Raw genomic sequence first — 22,289 nt, 5'->3', positions numbered from 1 at the left:
AGAGAGAGAGAGAGAGAGAGAGAGAGAGAGAGAGAGAGAGAGAGAGAGAGAGAGAGAAAGAGAGAGACAGTTGAAGACATAAGGGGAGGATGAGAGAGAGAGAGAGAGAGAGAGAGAGAGAGAGAGAGAGAGAGAGAGAGAGAGAGAGAGAGAGAGAGAGAATGCAAGTGAGTGAGGGAGAAAGAGAACAAGCAGAAGTCTGACAGAGCCAGAAAGAGCGTGCAAGAAAAAATGAGGAGTTCTGTGTGTCTGCGTCTGTGTGCCTGTGTCTGTGCATGTGTGCACACTCCCACACGTGTGTGTGTGTGTGTGTGTGTGTGTGTGTGTGTGTGTGTGTGAGTGTGTGTGTGTGTGTGTGTGCGTGCGTGCGTGCGTGCGTGCGTGCGTGCGTGCGTGCGTGCGTGCGTGCGTGCGTGCGTGTGTGTGCAGGGCTGTATTTGGGCAAAGCTCCAGGTTCCACGCATCGTTTGTTTTCACGAGATAAGATCCTGACTGAGTGAAAAGCCCCAGTGATTAGAGAGCAGAACCAGCTGGAGGAGACCCAGGAGCAGAGGAGACGTCAGCCCGGGTCAGAGGGGCCAAGATGCGGTGTGGTGTAGAGATTCTACAGGACCCATGTTCAAAATGTAGGTGTTCAGTACTGTAACGTAATGTATGCAGGGCTCTAAATTAACACCGGCCAACCGGCCAAATGCTGGTGAAATTTCAGTTTGACTGGTAGAAAAGACCAACTTACGAGCCACTTTGACCCATTAGTGAGTGTGTGTTTGGCTAGTAAGATTAACAGCCATTATGGCTGGTGATGAAAAAAGTTAATTTAGGGCCCTGGTCATGTGCAAATCACAGGCCAGTTGGAGAGGACCCAGGACCAAATGAGATGTCAGCCTGGGTCGGAGGGTCCACGATGCGGTGTGGCGTGGAGAGAGGGTGGGGGGTTAGGTCGGAGGAGACCCAAGACGAGAGGAGACGTCAGCCCAGGTCAGAGGGGCCAAGATGCGGTGTGGTGTGTGGAGAGAGGGTGGAGGGAGTGTTGGGAGATGGGAGATGGGAGATGGTGTGGTGTGGTGTGGATATTCTATATCAGTGGTTCCCAACCTTTTTCTTCAGGGACCCACATTTTTACCTCTGTAAGCTTTGGTGACCCAATCGCGCGAGCACCTGCACGAGAGGGAGTCACATGATACTCTGTTTCCTGCGAAAACTCATTAGTTATCAATTTATTCCTCAATTTGTCTCCAGTCAAACATAGAATAACTACTTCAATGTATCACTGATATGTTGTTGATTCTATACTTATGTTAGTTTAAATGCTTTGTCATTTATTCAACGTGGGCTATATATGGTATTAAAAATAAACCCCTTAAAATCAAGAGGGCTTCGCGACCCACTGTGGATCTTTGGTGACCCAGAGGTTGGGTCCCGACCCATAGGTTGGGAAACGCTGTTCTACAGGACCATGTTCAAAATGTAGGAGGAGACCCAAGACGAGAGGAGACGTCAGCCCGGGTCAGAGGGGCCAAGATGCGGTGTGGTGTGCAGAGAGGGTGGTGGGGGTGTTGGAAGATGGTCCTGTATAATCTCCACACCACACCATGTTCAAAATGTAGGTGTACAGTACTGTAACGTAATGTGCAGATCGTAGGCCAGTTGAAGGAGAAAGACAAGAGGAGACGTCAGCCCTGGTCAGAGGGGCCAAGATGTGCTGTGGTGTGCAGAGAGGCTGGTGGGGGTGTTGGGAGATGAAAGATGATCCAGAGCCATTTATCTTCCTGCTCTTCCTTCTGCGCTACGGTGTGCTGTGTGGAAATGCTACAGGACCATCTTCAAAATGTAGGCATACAATATTGTAACATAACGTGCAGAACATAGAACAGTTGGTTGGAGAGAGCCAGGACCAAAGGAGCACAGCTTATGCAATTGCAATGTGGGTGACAGGCCAGCGACACTGAGATGACTGAGTGAATGTCTTTTACCCAGGAAAATGTAGGCCACACACACACCAATAAAAACAAATCAGCTTCCAATTTACGACACTTTATAAATGTATGACACTCCACAAAGTGGCCTCTGGTTTGGACATCAATGGCTACAATCAGGGATGCTGACAGAGGGGGGAAAAGGGGTCTGTTGTCCCTGGCCCAGGTAGAAGGGGGGGCTCAAACTGGGTCCTCATTCCATTATATGTGTTGGGTGGGGCGGCCTTTCAGAAGACTTTGTCCCGGGCCCAGCCAAAGCTGTCAGCGGCCCTGGCTACAATATCAAGCTGATAGAGATACATCAATTTGTGTGAATTTGCGTGTAACTATGAAAAAAATCAATCAAAACTTACTCCAAAACTATTTTTCAATCGACAACACTTCACTTCACTTCTGCCTGGCCTGCTACTCCACGACTCACCCTCTCCACTCTAGATCCAGTGACCCGAAACGCCTCTCAGGACTTTGATAGACAAAGAATGTTTTCACCAGGCAGCCAGCTCGATGCCCCATTGAGACACACTTTTTTTTGTTAAAGGTGAACCATGCACCACAAAAAGAAAAGCCACAGCTGGAGGCTTGCCATGGTAACTTAGCAACAATGTTTTCGACGAACGAGGTGAGCAGTAAACTAGAGGTGTGTCGTTCACGAACGAGCCGGTTCTTTTGAACGGCTCCCTGAAGTGAACGATGGGAACCGGATCACAGCTGGGGGAGCCACTCGACTGTTATTTCGTTCATTTTTCATTCATTTTAAGCACGTGACCTCGACCAGAGTAATTAAATTTGGGAAAAAACACAATTGTTTGCCTTAAAGAGTGGCAAAAACGGTCTTTAGAAGCAGGAGAATAATCAGTTGTTGTTTGGACAAAATTACCTTGAGGTGGAGTCAAAATATTACATTCTAAACACTGAATAAATAACTTTAAAAAGAGCCAAAAGAGCCAGTTTTTTGAACGGCTCTTTGAAAGGAACGAGCCACTAAGATCCGGATCCCGCTAAAGAGCCATAAATCCCATCTCTACAGTAAACTCTCCACAGACTATGGTGCGGGTGCGGTAAGTCTGGCAAGTTTTAGCAGCGGCTCAGTACCACAGAAAGGAGGCGAATATCAGCAAAAGGCCACTAAGTAGGAGTGATACTTTACCAAGAAACTTAGACCATAACCCAAAATGTCTCTTGAGGGACGAAATGGATTTAAGCACCAAGGAGGCCACTTGTTGAATACACCTTAACTGCTTTTGGAACTCAAATAGCTCCCAATGCACTTCTCAAGGACCAACTCTATAATGCACTGGGAGAAATGTCCATTTGAAGCGACTAGGGGTTTCTGAACCTTCTGTCAGGTTGTCATGAGGCTTTGAAGTACAGATGATTAACTACTTGAGTGTGCCCCACATTTCTTACATCTTCATCTGATGCTCCCCACACCTGTTTCTCACAAGAGTCTGTGAACGGCTCACCGCAGTTCCTCAAATCAATCTTTAGTTTCGCTCATACGCAAACCTGGCAGTTCCTCAGCATGGCTCTGGCTTCAAGAATCTACAGTAGGCCAAGGCGTACTGTACGTACATGCGCCTTCAGGAAAGTTTACATAACGGGTTTCAAGAAATCTGCTTTTTGTTTCGCTTTCCCATATCCATGGCAGAGTGACTTTAAACACTGAAAAAAAGAAAAACGTTATTTGAACCAGAGCTAGGGTAAAACCTTTTTGTGTTGCCCGTTCCGCTAAAATTGTAACAATATGCCCATAAACAAAGGACTGTGACTGGAGCGGGATTTACCTCAGCAATTTAGCAGCCCACTACAATGCCAACACTACAGTGGTTGGCAGAATCGGGGCTTGATTAAGATGGCCCGGGGCCCCTAGGCTACAGGTTGAAATACTTTCGTTTAGTTTATTTGACAGGGGCCATGTACTGTACAAGACAGTTCTTGTACCAGAGTTAGCTAAAAAAGCTATTTTACATCTGTGGTCCCTGGGCAGGGAGCTTCAAAACAAACACACATTTAGGGCCTTTCCCATTACTAATCTCTACCCCTACCCCTGCGCCTTCCCCATGCCCCTCATGCTTTCCAACGAAGCTGTAAGGTGCAGGGCTTGAAACGCAACCGCTACGAATTGGGATACCCCTTCGACAATCATGGAATGACACTGACAGCTGTCACTAATTCCATGCATTAGGTTGACGTTAATAGCGATTTTTTTCATGTGTGTTTCACGGAGAAAAAGGCCATCACACATTAGGACAATGTTAAACTTAGTGCAATGGAATAATTATTCCCACTTTAAAACCGTCAATTGCGCCGAAAATACTTAAACTTGTGTGCTGTTGTGGGTGCCGTGGCTTGTCGCCAATTTTTAAATGAATTCGCAATGCATTCAGGGAAACCTGTCGAAGCCCTCCGTCACGGAGTCTGGTGTCGAAAAATCTCCGCGTGAAGGGGTTGGAAGCCCTTTTCCGTACCCCTACCCATCTGTCTGAATGTGAATCGTGATGCCACTACCCCACACGTGGACGCGCAAAACGGAGGCAAAGGGGAACGGCGTAGGGCTAAGGGGTGTAATGGGATTCACCCAATAACACATAGACAATACATGCCCTACTGTTGCCACTAAAAAGTACACAAGGTACAATTGGCCCTCCGATTTTGTTTTTTTACACAAGTGTCATAATTCCAAGCTATTAATTAAGTCTGCCATCTATACAGCGGATTATTAACAAGACATTAATGTTTTATTGCTGCATCTGTGAAATACCAAACAGGGGGGCCCTGGCTGGTGGGGGCCCCTAGGCTGTAGCCATATCTAGACTGTGCATTAATCTGGCCCTGGGCAGAATAGTAATACTAAAGAGAAAAAAACAAAACATTCTGTTTTTGTTGTCAGGGTCACCAAGGGCTACCGAGACCATCAAAGTTTCTAAAACATGAGCTCAACGAGTAGTTGAGGCTGATGCATTCTGACAAGTTTTTTAACATTTCACAACAATGTAATAATAGCAAGAGATGACAATGATGATGTTGACATAATGTAGCCAAAATGAGAAACCTTCAATGAGCGGCCAATTACAGAACACGACCACATGTGTATTTAGAAGGGGGAGGGAGAGGGGAGAGGGGTAGAGAGAGAGAGAGAGAGAGAGAGAGAGAGAGAGGGAGAGAACTAGAAAGAGAAAGAGAAAGAGAAAGAGAGGGGGCAGAGACTGTATGAGAGACAGGCAGAGTGAGAGAGCGCGAGAGAGAAAGAGAGGGTGTGCATCGTGTGAGAGAGAGTGGGAGAGAGAAATAGCAAATGAAAAAGAGAAAGAACGAAAGGAGAGCTGGAATAGTCCAACTGTGTCGTCACTCACCACACATACGCACAGTGTAAAGGGCTTTACCAGGTCTTGCTACAGCATCCCTGGTGTTCTGTTTTATTCTCTCGGAGGCCTTTTCAGTGAAGAGTGGCCACCTCTTCTTAAAAACGCCCTCAAAATACTCCAACAGTGTAGTCACCACAGACAGGGCCGCTGGCAGCTTTGGCCGGGCCCAGGACAAAGTCATCTGACGGGGCCCCCCAGCCCAATAGATATAATGTAATGAGGAGCCACTTCTGGGCCCCCTCTTTCCCTGGGCCCGGGGCAACTGTGCCCTGTCGGCACCTCTGACCACAGATATAAAAGAGCTTTAGCAGGCCTCTCCACAGCGTCCATCCAATGTTCTGCTTTTATTTTCTCTGAGGGATTTTCAATGGACGACTGGCCACTAGTACTACCGTTCCTCTCCCTAAAACGCCCATGCCCTCACCCCTGCGGGCTGGCTGCGGCCGCATGCCATGCCTCTGCTCTGTCTCCTGTCCTGTCCCTCTCTCTCTCTCTCTCTCTCTCTCTCTCTCTCTCTCTCTCTCTCTCTCTCTCAGACATTAGTCACATAACGCTGCCTCACAGGAATGGAATACATTATTCACACTGCCATGAGTAGAGGAGAGAAGGAGAGAGAGACGGATGGAAGGCGAGAGAAAGAGGGATGGAAGGAGAGAGCGACAGAGAGAGAGAGACAGAGAGAGAGAGAGAGAGAGGGGAGCAAGAGCGAAATGCAGAGACTGTGTGTGACAGAGAGAGAGAGAGAGAGAGAGAGAGAGAGAGAGAGAGAGAGAGAGAGAGAGAGAGAGAGAGAGATGGAGATGGAGAGAAAAAGAGAGAGAGAGAGAGAGAGAGAGAGAGAGAGAGAGAGAGAGAGAGAGAGAGATGGATATGGAGATGGAGAGAAAAAGAATGGCAAGGCCAAAAAAGAGAGATAGAAAACGGAGGAGAGAGAGAAACATATAGGGACATGTAGGGTATGGGATGAGGGTAAAAAAAATAGTGACAGTCAGACGTGAAAAACATCAGTTCCCCTTACTTACTTTTTCTCTAGAAATTTGGGCATCACTCCAGCAAATGAAAAATAATTTGTGGATCATGCCGTTGAGTAATGAAAGAAGGGGCTTAGAAACAAATCTTGAAATGTCGTTTATCAATCCAGGCTCTGATGCGTAAATTCTCCATTGGATTAGCATGTAAAATAACACCATAAAAATCCCTCTTTTCCATGGGACTCGGCGAATAATACCTAGCAATAGCTGCTTTTTGTCAGGCTACTATAAACCATTGGAAGCCACCGAAATAGTATTTATTCCACAGAGTGTGACGAGCGGAACGTTTTGGTATGTGAAATTAGGAGATTCAATGTTAAAACCTCTGATGTGATAAAATGAGGGGGTGGAAATCACAGTGCATAAAGTGGTATAACCATAGAATGTGTGTGTGTGTGTGTGTGTGTGTGTGTGTGTGTGTGTGTGTGTGTGTGTGTGTGTGTGTGTGTGTGTGTGTGTGTGTGTGTGTGTGTGTGTGTGTGTGTCTACAACGTGTGACTATATAGTAGAATATTTCCATGTGTGCATGCATTCACAGTATGTATCTTTGTGTGTGTGTGTGTGTGTGTGTGTGTGTGTGTGTGTGTGTGTGTGTGTGTGTGTGTGTGTGTGTGTGTGTGTGTGTGTGTGTGTGTGTGTGTGTGTGTGTGTGTGTGTGTGTGTGTGTGTGTGATGCCTATGTGTCTGTATGCACTGTGTGCGTCTGCACGTGGGTTTGTGGCTTGCCCACATGTCTCTGTATACAGTACGCTTGCGGTCAAGGGAGTGGGTGGGTGCAGGGGTGTCGTACAGGAGGGTAAAGTGTGACTGAGTCACCAGGGCCCCATGTAGGGGCCCCACACCATGTCTGATGTATGTACACGTATGGCTGGGGGCGTCCATTGGAGCTGATTGACAAAGCTGTTCTCAGATGCTTTCCCCAAGCTTAAATTTATTATTATTTTTTTATTTGTATGTTTATTTAATTTGTTTTATTTTATTTTATTATTATTTTTACCTTGTGTTTTATCTTAATGTTTTAAATGTTTTTTGACTCTAATTTATTTCCTTCTTTCTTCCCTGTTTCCTTTCATTTATATTTGTTAACTTTGTGAAGCACATTGAGTTGCACCTGTACACCTGTATGAAATGCGCTATATAAATAAACTTGCCTTGCCTTGCCTGATTGTACATAGGGCCCCCAATTTGCTGCTACGCCCCTGTCTGGCTGGGTGTGAAGGTCGGAGCCGAGCTGCCCAGTGAGATATGACACTGTAGGCCACGTCAGCGGCACCAGGCTGGGTTACTGTTGTTGTTGTTGTTGCTGTTGGTCTTCTGCCATAGCCAGTAGCAGCTGGGCGTTTGCATGCCACAAAAGGGGACAAGTGGGTCAGTTGTCCTGGAACCAGGAAGATGGAGGCCCCAAGAACTGGGTCCTTAGTGCATTGTACGCATTGGGGAGGGGAGCCCTTACAAGGGATGCATGCACGATACTACCTTTTTTGAAATCCGATGCGTGTACGAGTACATTCATTTCTGCATTTTGCCGATACAGAATACAGATACCGATACCTATACCCTCAACATACAATGAAAATAAATGCGTAACCTTGTATTTTCCACCTGTGATATTTAGTTGATTTTCCATTTCAATGTATATTTTAATGTTAGAACGCGCTTTTTCCCATACTGCTTTCAAGTTAACAGAACGTCACAAGATGTTGCCTTGTTTTATGCGATCGCCTTGTCGATGCCTGGTATAGTACAATGAGCAAGTATCAGGCCGATGCCGATACCGATCGGTACATCCCAAGCCCTTTCAGATGACTTTGTCCTGGGCCTGGCCAAAGCTGCAAGCGGCACAGAATATACCCAGCCACAGTCACACACACGCTAAGCGAGCTTGGCTGCTGTCATCATGCATAAGTGCCAAACCGATGTACGCGTACCATACTGCACGGACACACAGGGGCAGAGATCTCAGACGGTTACGTAAGCAGAGCCTGGAGACATTTGTAAATGTGACTAAGACGGCAGTGGAGGCTGGCAGGATCCCAAATATGCACATGAGAAGAGAAGACACTACTATATCTAAATTAGGGCAGTTCGATTATGAGAAAAATCAATATCATGATTATTTCAGTCAATATTGATATCACGATAGTTTTAGACCAGTGTTTCTCAACTGGTGGGTCGCGACCCAAAAGTGGGTCGCGGAGGGGTCATGGGTGGGTCGCAGAGCCATGGTGTAAAAAAAAAAATCATAATTCATTGATTCGCTAAAAAAGCAAAAAAACATCCAACTTTCCCTGCAACAATTTACAACTTTTATTTTGATAGGCGATTAAACTTGTGTCATCTGTCGTCATAGATAAAATCAGAATGTTTATGCGCGATAGTAGCGTGCAACCAGTCATTCAAGTATCGCTAAAAAAATTGGGTCGCGACTGAATAAGATTGGAAAATGGTGGGTCCCAAGACTGTTCCAGTTGAGAACCACTGTTTTAAACTATATTTCTTTTAAAGACTAATTAATTGTGCTAAACAATTCACAATCTTCTCTCCCTTCAGCAGTTGGAGTGGAGGATCATAGAGTCACAGAGAGGGTCACTGGTGTTCTGCATGAGTGTTGGGTACCAAGTCTGCTTTGTGCTCGCAATCACTCAATTGGAGAGGAATGTATTGCTCTTAGCGTAACCGACCTTTTGACAGTATACTAGACAAATGACAAAAATATTGTTTCAAATCAATATTATGAAATTTCATATTACTTGATAATGATATTGATATCACGATATCAATACAATACAGTATATTGCACAGCCCTAATCTTAGTATATTTATTTATTGTTTTTTGGTTTTTTTTTTGCATTGTCGTGCACCACTGCAGTATCGCAGGTGCCTACTGTAGCAGCTGTTTCAGGCTGTTTTGCGAGCACTTAAGAGTGCTGTGCTGTGGGAAGACTGCAAGATCAGCACTTGCCGCCACAATTTAAGGGAAAGCACAAGAAAGCAAAGCAAAGCAGATGCCTTTGAGGTTAATGCAAAACATCCCAGACATCTGAGTAAATACGGCAAAACATGGGGGAGCTGGTGAGTAGGGGTGTAAATTACAGCCTTCATGACGATACGATACGGTATCGATTTCTTAAATCAGGGATTCTATTTTTTTTTCGATACTTAAGAATTCCCCACGATACGATACGATTCGTTTCGATTCGATTTTTTCCACTTACTTTTCCACTACTATTGTGTTATGGAGCTAGGGCATTGCACAGGGGCCAGCGATTCGATTCTTTTCGATTCTTAGGAATACCCCACGATACGATGCGATTCGATTAAATCGCTGGCCGATATTTCCGATACATCAATACATTTTGATTTTATTTACATCCCTACTGGTGAGTGGGAGAAAAAAGGGGCTTCATTAATGTACTGTTTCAGGCTTTGGAGCTTTTTTTCATGACAGGTAAAGAGATGCAGTATGACAGAGAAGAGTGGGACAGGAAATAACAGGGAGGGTAAGATGGTAAAGGGGTTGGGATATGACCCAGAACTAGGGCTGTAACGATATTGTATCGAACCGAGAAATCGTGATACACAGAGTCACGATATTGTATCGTGATACAAGGAGGCAGTATCGTGATACGCCCTTTCAAAGTTTTATTACCCATTAGTCCAGAAAACAACCTTATGATTTGATGTGATAGTGTTTCCAAACTTCAGTGGAGATACATTTCAGAAATCGTGGGGTGTATCGAACCATAGGTCAAAAATCGTGATACGAACCGAATCGTGAGTTGAGTGTATCGTTACAGCCCTACCCAGAACTGATTTGAACCTGGAGCCACCTGGCCAACAATGAGATTCAATTGCACTGTCACAGACTAGTCCACCACATTGCGCACCCCCACCCACTCCCCCTCCCCAGACAGAAGCTTTTGCTTCCCTCCCAGGTGCATTGTCAAACAGTCTACATGACTAAGCAGTCTACATGAAGCCGTGTAATCGGAGCAGATAGTACGTCAGTCATCTAGGATCCTTGCATACGGCGTTGATGGATGATCATACAGCATACTAGGCCACAAATTACTAGTGCCTGATGCTTTTCTCATCAAAAAAAAGTTCAGGCAGCAGAAGGCTTGTCAACGACTCTTTCACTGCTGCACATTTTAGCCAACAATGAAGAATCCAGGGGTGGCTCAGGAGGCTTACGCCACCATGCTGCTGTAATTTGTAAAATGTATTTTCAAATTCTTTGTATGACCAGTGCATGTAAAGAAATTGACAATAAAACCTACTTGACTTGACTTGACTTGCTCCAAAATAAACAAAAGTGCAGTAGGCATGTCAGAGGTAGACTTCAATGACTGTGACCGTGGTGATGACAGAGAGGTCAACAGACTGTATGCAATAAGATTTGTTAAGTACACATTGGGAACAAGTCTGAACAAGACCACTGGCTTTTAAGGCCCCTCAAATATACTACATGATGGTGTGGGTTTTTGGACGGTTGGCCTAGCCCTAGAAGACGTATTTGGCGCATAAACGATGAGGTGTCAAATCCCTATTGATATGTACATTAAGTCTTTAAAGATATTTCAGACATTTAAAAAGTGGGTTGAGTCTGTTTTTAAAGTGATACTGACCCATTTCTAGAAATAAGCTTATTTTACACCTCCCCTTGAGTTAAATAATAAGGTTTTACCATTCTCCTGTACTTTCAACCGTTCTCTGGGTTTGGCAGTGCAAATTTTACCTCCATGCTAGCAGTTAACATTGAGTCCTATGAGACCAGCTCGCGGCTAACTGGTCTCATAGGACTCAATGTTAACTGTTAGCTTGGAGGTACAATTTGCACTGTCATAACTAGAAAACGGTTGGAAGTAAAGGAGAACGGTAAAACCCTATTATTTAACTCAAGGGAAGGTGTAAAATAAGCTTATTTCCAAAACTGGGACAGTATCACTTTAAGACTTCTTCACCCCCCACTACAACCCTATGCAAAGGTTTCCTTATGCGAGCATGCATGGACTGACTGAAGCTCTAATCCAATGATCTTAATGAGAAATAAATTGAGTTTTGAGAAACTTCAAGCACCACATTCTCTCCCAACTTTCGAAGAGATAGAGAGAGAGAGAGAGAGAGAGAGAGAGAGAGAGAGAGAGAGAGAGAGAGAGAGAGAGAGAGAGAGATGTGATGTGCAAATTAAGCAAGTACACATAGACAGTCTTGTGGTGGCGGTAGTGACGGGGTGTCCTTGGAGCTTGGAGTTTGAGCCAGGTTCAATAAATCTTATGAAAAGTCGCCACAATGGTCAGGGATATTTCTTCCCCAGAACTTCATGAGCTAAGGGAGAGAGAGGCGGAGATGCTGTGATTACCCAGCGGGATGCCTTCCAAAAGTTTAAAAAGTGTCTTGGCAAGCAAAATTAAATCCTAACAGACTACTTAATCTTGTGTAAAGTCACCCCCGCCCCAAACTTACTCAAACCATCTAAGAAAAAAAAACAGTTGACCACAGAATAAGGAAAAAAGAGTTGTTTTTCCATCAAGTTTACAAGATTGTGGGGAGAACCACAGGAAAAGCATTGGACATGTTTCAAACGCCCTTCTGGGGCTGTCTGCATGGCCATACACGTGACAGCAGATGTTTCAGAGAAAACGTCTTTGCTTTGTGTTTTCAAAAAAAAAAACAGCAAGTCTACTCCTCCCATTATGGAATTTGAAGAACTATCTTTTAAGAATTGGGAAGGAAAAAAAAGAAAATGCTGACAGTCAAATCAAATTGTCCAGCTGTATGCAGTTTCTGCAAGACAATACCCTGAAATGATTCAATCCATGCTCAAAACAATGTGACACTATATATCCAACAAAGCAATACAAGTATTCTGGCAGCAGACAATTCCAAAACATTAGGCTATGCGGTCCACGTAGCAACAAAACAAATAGTCCAATTAACCATATTGTCTATTGTAAGACATATAAGGTTGAGACATATAAGGTTGCTGCCTAAAGACAGCAAGGGCAAACCTGTCCCAGGGCATCAGGAAAGCAAAAAAGGAATACTCAGACAAAATAACAACACACTTCAAAGACAGCAGAGATGCACAGAGCCTGTGGCAGGGCATACAGGCCATCACGGACTATAAGCCTCCACCACGAAGCTGTGACAACAACACCTCTCTGCTAAACGACCTGAACAGTTTCTTTGCCCGCTTTGAAGCACAAAATGACACTCACCCACAGAAAACTCCCCCTCCCCCCCATGATCAACCCCTTTACCTGTCCTCTGCCAGTGTTAAGAGGACACTGGCCACCATCAAACCACGCAAAGCAGCTGGCCCAGACAACATACCAGGCCGAGTGTTGAAGGATTGTGCAGAAGAGCTGAAGGATGTCTTCACAGACATCTTTAACATCTCTCTGGAGCAAGCAGTCATCCCATCACTTTTCAAAGCTGCTACCATCATACCTGTGCCGAAGAAATCATCACCTTCAATGCTTCAATGGACTACCGTCCTGTAGCACTGACGCCCATAATCATGAAGTGCTTCGAACGGCTAGTCCTGTCACACATCAAAGCCACCCTACCCCCCACCCTAGACCCCTACCAGTTCGCATACCGAGCCAAGCGATCCACGGAGGATGCAATTTGCTCTGCCCTCCATACAGCCCTCACCCACTTGGACAATAAAGACTCATATGTGAGAATGCTGTTCATTGACTTCAGTTCAGCATTCAATACCATAATACCACAACAACTCATCAGAAAACTGGACAAACTAGGTTTCAGCACCTCCCTCTGCAACTGGCTGCTGGACTTCCTGATGCAAAGACCACAAGCAGTACGGGTAGGGAACAACACCTCAAGCACCCTGACCCTGAGCATGGGGGCTCCGCAAGGTTGTGTTCTCAGCCCCCTGCTGTTCACGCTGCTGACACACGACTGCACAACGACCCACAGCACTAACCATCTAGTGAAGTTTGCGGATGATACAACACTGGTGGGCCTCATCACCAAGGGCGATGAGACTCTACAGAGAAGAAGTAGACCTGCTGGCCAGATGGTGCAAAGACAACAACCTCCTGCTGAATGTCAACAAGACCAAGGAGATTGTTGTCAACTTTCAAAGGGTCCAAAAAACAACTGCCACCCACTGACCATCGACGGCGATGCTGTGGAGAGAGTGAGCAGCCCCAAGTTCCTTGGAGTGCACATCAGCGACGACCTCTCTTGGACCACCAACACTACATCACTGGCGAAGAAGGCCCATCAGCGTCTCTACTTCCTGCGCAAACTAAAGAAGGCAAGTGCTACACCCTCCATCATGACAACATTCTACAGAGGAACCATAGAGAGCGTCGTGTCCAACTGCATCACAGTGTGGGGAGGAAGCTGCACGGAGAAAAACAGGAAGACACTCCAGCGTGTTGTGAACACAGCGAAGAAGATCATTGGAGTACCACTCCCCTCCCTGCAGGACATTTACACCACACGCCTCACCCGGAAAGCACTGATGATCATCAAAGACACAAGCCACCCTGCACACAAACTGTTCAGCCTCCTGCCCTCTGGAAAGAGGTACAGGCGCCTCCGTTCCCGTACCACCAGGCTGGCGAGCAGCACAATGCACCAAGCGATCAAGATGCTGAACACTCAGCCCACTCTCCCTCCACTGTCAGCCTCTAGCCAGCAAGGCCACTGACAACCCCCCCCCCCATCCCCCACCACCATATCTGCAATTGAACATTCCACCTGCACTACTATACTTGTGACTCAACTTTCAACCTGCATTAACTCAAAACATGCACACACACACACACACACACACACACACACACACACACACACACACACACACACACACACACACACACACACACACACACACACACACACACACACACACACATTGAAACGAAAATTATTTTGCACTTGGTTACACAGACAGTGCATGTCTCCATCTTTCTCTCCATGCCTTTCTCTCCAACACACTGCACTTTCTGCACTAAACCCAAACATACACACACTGACACACACTGACACACACACACACACACACACACACACACAGACACACGAACACACACACAGACGCACACCGCACCTTCTACCTGCACTAAACACATACACACACATACACACACACACACACACACACACACACACACACACACTGCTGCTGGTGTACTTGACAGACCTTTTTAATATTTATTTTTCTTCAAAATGCTACTATTACCATGTCAGAACGCTATAAAGGACTTTTTTTAGGAAAAGCACAAAAGCACAACAATACCTCTTAATGTATGTCCTCTACAAGTCTTCTGTTGTCCAGTCTTGCACTTTAAATGTCTGTATGAGCACTGTCTATGTCCATACTGTCTTAAGTCCATGTATAAGTACTGTCTATGTCTATACTGTCTATGTCCTTACCTAGATTAGTCTATGTCTGTATGGGAAAGCAAGAAATGTAATTTCAAATTCTTTGTATGACCAGTGCATGTAAAGAAATTGACAATAAAACCTACTTGACTTGACTTGACTTGACTTGACTTGACTTGTCAGACCCATTTGCAAGACAGTTCCACTTCTGTCTCGCCGTGTGGTGATGGAATGATCGTAAAACCCAGAAAACATATTTAAGGCATCATTCATTGTCATTCATTCACCATGGCCAAGCCTAATGGATGAACACAAAGCTCCATGAAACAGGGACCTCATCAACAGGGATAAAACTTAAAGGACCAGTTCAGTCAATTTCAACATGCAGTTGTAATGATCACACTACCCTGGACTTGTCAGTACCTGAGGGTTTTTTTAAAACTTTTCATCAGCCTTTTCTGAGACCTTGGTCATTGTAATGGGAGCAGCGCTTTGTTTACATAAAAAAACATTTTTATTTATTTCCAAAAACATCCGAAAGGTTATACAACATCAGCAGACAACTAGCAAACAGCAGTACCTTATGGGAAAATATTTGGAGTAGGCCTATGTTTTTTTTTTTTTTTTAAACTGTAAACACACACTGCCCCCATTAGAATAGCTCATATCTCGGAAAGGGCTTAGCCGAAAAATGTAGCATCTCTGGGTACTGACAAGTCAAGGGTAGCGTGAGCAATACAACAGCATATTGAAACTGACTGAACTGGTCCTTTAAGTTCTCCCAGTATCCTTGAGATAGAATCAAAATGTAGTTATCTTTTGTTGTCACTGCTGTGTGTATTACATAATTAAAAAATGAGAACAATCAGAGATTGCAAACTGGACCCCTGGCCAATGGAAGAATAGAGTAGAGTAGAGTAGAGTAGAGTAGAATAAAATAGAGTGGAGTAGAATAAAGTAGAATAGAATAGAGTGGAGTAGAGTAAAGTAGAATAGAGTACAGTATAGTAGAGTAGAGTAGAGTGACTTTTTTCAATCCCCAAGGAAATGAAGGTGTCCGTCAGCTGGAGCTGAACAGACTTGCTGCCGCACTAGGTGGCGCACCATAGATGCATGTGTGTTTGCTATAGTTTATGACAGACAGACAGACAGACAGACAGACAGACAGACAGACAGACAGACAAACAAAGCGACCAAAAACATAACCTCTTTGGCGGAGGATATTAACCAAACTGCACGGACACTACCATTACCATGCAGTATGCAGCTCTATATTGTACCTCTACAACATAATCTTTACAACACCTGGCCCAATGCCCTCTGGGAGCAGTGTTGCCAGATTGGGCTGTTTCCCGCCCAATTGGGCTGCTTAGGATGGCCGTGTGCGGGTAAAAATGGCATTTAGCAGAAAAACCCGCCCAATTTTTGCCATAGACATCAATAGAATTGGGCGGGATTTTGTGCTTCTAGGCGGGTTTTGAGCATTTTTTGGGCTGGAAATCATCAGCCTCATCTGGCAACCCTGTCTGGGGGTCGTGTAAAAATGGATTGGAAACGGGTGGCTATGCAGGGGAGGGAGAAGGTAGACACTCACCTAGTGGTTGGTCCCTTTCTCCAACGTGCCCCCCTTTGGCAACACCTGGCTCACCTGAAAACAGAAAAGAGAAAACAGAATGTATGAGGCTTTGTGTCTTTAAAAGCAGAATTTACGAAAGGGGTTGTTAAAAAAAACAAGTCATAAAACTACGCCTGTTCACTTTCTGTGCATGAGACTGCAGAAAATCACATAGCCATGGAAGGGCGGAGCCACAAGACAACAGAAGAGTGAGCCTCATATACAATCATCATCCACTTCTTCAAATGAGTAGATTAAACTCCTCATTAGATCGGCGACTGTTCTGGTCTGTGATTACCAAGTGGTATTGTGGAAAACCATTGCATTGCTGCCTCCACCCACTTCACACTGGCTTAACCGAGGTAAACTTTGGATGCATTGTTCTATTAGTTTCAATTCCACTGTAGTTTTTGAGCCATTATGTTGATTGCGATTCAAGTGAGTTTTTCTCGGTGCCATGCTGTGAATTCCACTGATGATGGTAATTAACATGGACCAAACCCTTGAAATAACAACCTTGCTGCACAAGGGGAAATACACTAAATTGATGCATTTTAAAGTATGTTGTTGGGTAATAAGTCAAAGCTGGCATGCTTGTGTAGGGCCCAAAGGCTCAACAAGTCAACATGATGATGGATCTGAAAGAGAATCCCAGAGGACCTTTTTAAGAAGACATATACATACAGTATAGTAAAGACAACAGTGTGTGCCATGAAGCAAATACCTAAATCCCTATGTCTTTCATAATGGGTTGCAACACATTTTCATTTTATCTTCAGCCTAGATACATCTTTTAAAGCAGCCAATCTCAAACTGTGGTCCAGAGTACCAAACCCTGAGAGAGTAACAGCACAGCGCTAGCCTCCCCACCTGAGGTCCGAGACACCAGTCAATCTTCTTCTCACCGCCCTGACAGGACCTGCATGCCAGCCTTTCCCCAGAGAGAGGAAGGGGCTATTGGCAGGAGGCTGTTGTTGGCTAAATGCTCAATGGGGAGGCCCATTCACTCCCTTCACCTCTACTGACCCTCAACATCTCCATCATAAGGGAGGCCTCACGTCAAACAGGCCTGAAGGCCTCAGAGTGAAGGTGCCCAGAGCTCATGCTGACTCCAAACTATGTCCATCTCATGAGGTCCTCTCCAGAGGATACATTGACAGTTCCTAGAAAAGACTGGGAAGCTAACTCAAAAACCATATGCACTCCCCACACACCCTTGAGACAAATAGCGCTGACAAATTGTGGCCATTGATCTCCACCTATCTCCAGTCAACGTAACATGGAGCTACTAACCTTTCTTTGACTGCAATAGATCATGCCAGATAGCTTCCCAGGACAACCCCGATTATTATCTAGATACTACAGTTGCAATACAACACCACCACAACAAATATATTGGTTATTCTTGGAAATCATCCACAAAGCAATTGTTAAATAAAATTAGCTAGAATATTGTTATTAATCCATCAGATGCTTGCATCGATATTTAGAGTTAATGTGAGAATACATCAGTAATCACTGAACAAGATTTATTATGGGGTGCAGACATGACTTCCTTGTTCTGAGCATAATTTCCCTTTGGGCTGGTTATTTGCCGGCAAGGAAGAACATTTCCTTAATGGAAGAAAAGAAAAAAAGAGGGAGAAAAAGAAGCAAGGATGGGTTTATCTACAAAAATATACGAGTTATTCTTAGGACAAACCCACAAAACTATATCTATATCAGAAAATAACTATCGTCGATATTTACAGGCAATACGAGAATGCATCAGTAATCACTTAAAAGCATTGCTCTTGGAGCAGACATACCTAGGTCCTTGCTGTGAGCATAATTTTTGGCTATTTTAAGAGCAGTCACACCACAGGACACCATAAAATGAACCTAAGCATTGCGTGACGGAAAGATTGCAATATGAAGACATATTAAGAGGTTAAGAGTCACCTTAAACTTCCACAGCACTCTCCAATAACTGAGGTACTGACTGCTTAGGAGCCAGTCTTTAAGACCCTTGTAGTTGGCCTTGCAGCTGCCCATTCACAAACATTGACATACATGTCACCCCACAGGACACAATTTGTGTTACGAAATTGAACTTGTAGTTAATATTACTGTCTTGAGTTTTTTTCACATTCACTTATCTTAATATAAAGTTAATATTTATGCAATCATGCCAAATGCTTCATACATTATTCAAAATGTTGTTGGTTGATTTATATATATATATTATATTCCAGGTTTCATTAATGTTACAGTCACACCGCAGGATATTTGACATATAAACCTTTACATACATCTTAACAAAAATGTTTCTTCTCATCTAAGACTAATATGAAACATAATGTACCACATCTTCTTTCATTGACATATGTTTTTTAAAGGAAAAATAACAGTTTTGTAGGTTTTTAACCAATGTTACGAAAAAACAAGGCGTCACGTCTCCCACCCATTTACAGACAATAAAAGAATGCATCAGTAATCACTTAAAAGCATTGCTCTTGGAGCAGACATACCTAGGTCCTTGATGTGAACATAATTTTGGGCTATTTGCCTGAGGACATCTACTTAATTAAACAAAAGGAAAAAGCGAAGGGCCATGGCCTCTTTTTTGGCAGCAGTGCGGCTTACACAAGAGTAGTAGAAGTCATTAGTGTGATTTTTCCCAGGCATCTCAGACGGGTCAGTCACCCACTACCAACAAAGCCCTGCCAGTCACCCTCTGAAACAAAACATATCCACAACCTACGGTCCATTACGCTGTGCAAACCACCTACACCCGACCCGCCCACAGCATTGAGTCACCGTTGATGCAATATTGTCGCCCGCCTGCCAAAAGACCTTCTGTTGACCTCACCTTCCATGTTTTTTTTTTCAACCCTTTCAAGAAGCTACCTAAACAAGCAGACAACAAAGTGATGGTCGACATTGTTGCAACGCTACCTGCCAGCCAGCCTTCCAAAAGACCTTCTCATCATGACCTCACCTTCCATGTTTTTTTCCACCCTTTTAAATGAGAAACTACCTAAACAAACAGACAACATGGTCGCACATGTCTAGGTAGTTAGTCGTCAGGGCTCCTCTTTGATGGGACTTGGCAAAGCTATAAAAGTCAGTGCCTCTGTCACATAACAATCATTGTGTAGCACACACACTTGAGAAGAAACAAAGTGTCATTCTGTCGTGAAAAATAACTTCTGAAGACAGTTTTTTTATTCCCTCTCTGCAACGCCCAGATACTGGGGCCCCCCAAAATAATAGGCAGTCATTAGTATCTTAAAATACAGACTAGGCTCCAACAAATCTAGCTTTTGGACTGAGAAACTAGCTAATAATTGTTTGTAAAATGATGTATAATCTTTTTAGTTTGAGTGTTTGCGTGTGTATTATTGACGTTTCTGTGACTAAAGGACATGTGTAGGCTGGGACATACTAACAGTCAGTAAGGGAGACAGACAGACTAAACGGTCTGTTAGACAACAAAATTCAACATTTTGCCGCATGAACAACAATGGGCAGTAGAATTAAGTACTGTCTATTTAATCTGTGTTTGTGTGTGCTCTTGTGTACGAACGTTTAGTGGTTTAATGACATGTACAGGACATATGGTACTAACAGGCAGTGAGGGAGACAGACTACAGTCAGACAGATAACAATCTAGTTTTAGAACTGAGAACTACACTCGTCTCCAAAAGAGTTGTCGCCTATCCATCTGTTTGGAATAACAGCTAATAACCTGACTTTCAATTAATCACTTGGCTTCAGAAGTCACTCATATGAAAGCTACAACCCTCCCGAATGAAAATGTATGTACAAAAATAAATTTCATGCACCAAAGAAAGATTTACCCATTAATGGTAATGGAAACATGGTACGGATACAGCTCTTATGAGGAGCTGCATGCATGCTGCTGGTGTTTGAGGGCTTTTATCATTGATTAAATCATGAAGTTAAACATGTATTGCTCTACGAATAGCGAATATGTCACCATCTCTCATTGATCTTCATTGTTTTTCATTGTGTTGCTTTCCATGATTACAATGACCATAAACATACACCTAAGGCCAAAGTTGATTTTCTGGAGAGTTGAGAGTGATTCAGTGATTAAGTATGACACCCGATCTGTGTATTTGAAGTGTTTTGATGTGACTTATCTGCTCATTTTCACATTATGTTCACAAGACAAAAGTTTTGTCGCCTATCGAAAATCTGCCCTGTCTGTGTTCATAAAAGGGTCATTCTTTCCTTGGTGCATGAAATTTATTTTTGTACATACATTTTCATTCGGGAGGGTTGTAGCTTTCATATGAGTGACTTCTGAAGCAAAGTGATTAATTGAAAGTCAGGTTATTAGCTGTTATTCCAAACAGATGGATAGGCGACAACTCTTTTGGAGACGGGTGTAGCCTGTTATGGACTGCAAATGCTGTACAATCTTTTTAGTCTGTGTAGTTCGTGTGTGTATTGACGTTTTTGTGGCTAAGCGACATGGGTCAATTATGTTGTTTTGGGCTCAGGGCGTCAAGAAGTACAACCACAGCTAATGCCCATAAATGAATTAGTAATTGCTAATTAATGTACTGCAATGATTATTCTCAGATAATCCACTAAAAACAACACAAAATCATTTAATCCACAAAATAGTGACATTAGCTGTGGTTGCACCACCCTGTTTCTAGGAATTGATGTTCCTGTGGCCTAGTAATGTGCTTGAACATGGCATGCAGTATTGACATGGAGAGGCATGGAGAGAAAGATGGAGACATGCACTGTCTGTGTAACCAAGTGCAAAATTATTTTCGTTTTAATATGTGTGTGTGTGTGTGTGTGTGTGTGTGTGTGTGTGTGTGTGTGTGTGTGTGTGTGTGTGTGTGTGCGTGTGCGTGTGTGTGCGTGTGTTCTTGTGTGTGTTGTATTGACATTTCTGTGACTGGGTGAAATGTGCAGTGAGAAAGGGAGAGAGGGAGGCAGGGAGGCACTCAGACCCAGAAGCAGATGGCAAACGAGGCCTGACATGGGGGGGGGGACACACGTCACATGACCATAATTGCAGGGCAAATCACAGCGGAAGACACACAGGGACTGACGGAGTGTAAAAAAATCAAAACCCATCAGTCCAGATGCAGCAGACGGGGACTCATGTGGGAGTCAGTCTCGCTGTCTGTTGTGTCTCTCTCTCTCTCTCTCTCTCTCTCTCTCTCTCTCAAAAAGCACAACATCCAATCCAACTCAGTTTGTGGCACTGGAAAAATGATAAATTGCTACATCACAGCACAGTGCCATAAAATGACACTTTTCACTTTGGCATCCCTGCGATTATTTTAAATGCCAAATAGGTAGTTTGATTCAATTTCAACATCATTTACAGTAACAGTAATTATACAGTAACAGTAATTACAATCAACAATGAGTAGCCACCTTGTGCCAACCCAAGCAACCCCCCCCCCCAAAAAAAAAAGAAAAGAAAAACAAGAACTCCACATTCTCAGTCATTATATAAAACAATATGTGGAAGACAGAAAAAACACACTTTCAGTGCAATAATTACAGCAATCATTCTGCACTTAGAAACAATCAAATTACAGAGGAGAGGAGAGGAGGAGAGAAGAACTCAGCAGTGTTTAGGGCTGTAGGGCCTGGCCCACCCTGGGCTGGCTAGGGATTTTTTTTTTCTCGTGACGGCAGCAGTTTTTCATCAGACGGGTGGATGGATGAATTGTGTTGGTGTTGCAGACTGCTCACATTAAAAAAGAGCTAATCTACTCTATGTTGAGCGTGCTTTATATCTGAAGCCCTCGTTCAGTTGAGATGGGCTGCTTCGTCGAGATTAGCTACCTGTTAACATGGCCCAAACGCTAACCCTAACCCTAATCCCCAGTGCAGTGGTTCCCAATCTATTTTGGCCATTTTGTCATCCCAAATTTCAGGGGACCCAATACCCTCC

General features: G+C 44.0%; 1 protein-coding gene across 1 annotated transcript in view; it reads right to left on the bottom strand.

The window, feature by feature from the left end:
- The window catches only part of add3a (adducin 3 (gamma) a), a 271,834-nt gene that overhangs the window by 212,017 nt on the left and 37,528 nt on the right, over positions 1 to 22,289 (bottom strand). Inside the window, exon 2 of the mRNA XM_063198402.1 lies at positions 16,331 to 16,384. The gene's annotated coding sequence lies outside the window, so the exon portion shown is untranslated. The remainder of the gene's footprint in view (positions 1 to 16,330; positions 16,385 to 22,289) is intronic.

This window comes from Engraulis encrasicolus, chromosome 1 (genome assembly GCF_034702125.1).
Source record: "Engraulis encrasicolus isolate BLACKSEA-1 chromosome 1, IST_EnEncr_1.0, whole genome shotgun sequence".
Lineage (NCBI taxonomy): Eukaryota > Metazoa > Chordata > Actinopteri > Clupeiformes > Engraulidae > Engraulis > Engraulis encrasicolus.
The sequence above is the reverse complement of the archived record's forward strand: the minus strand, read 5'-3'. Positions and strand labels throughout refer to the sequence as shown.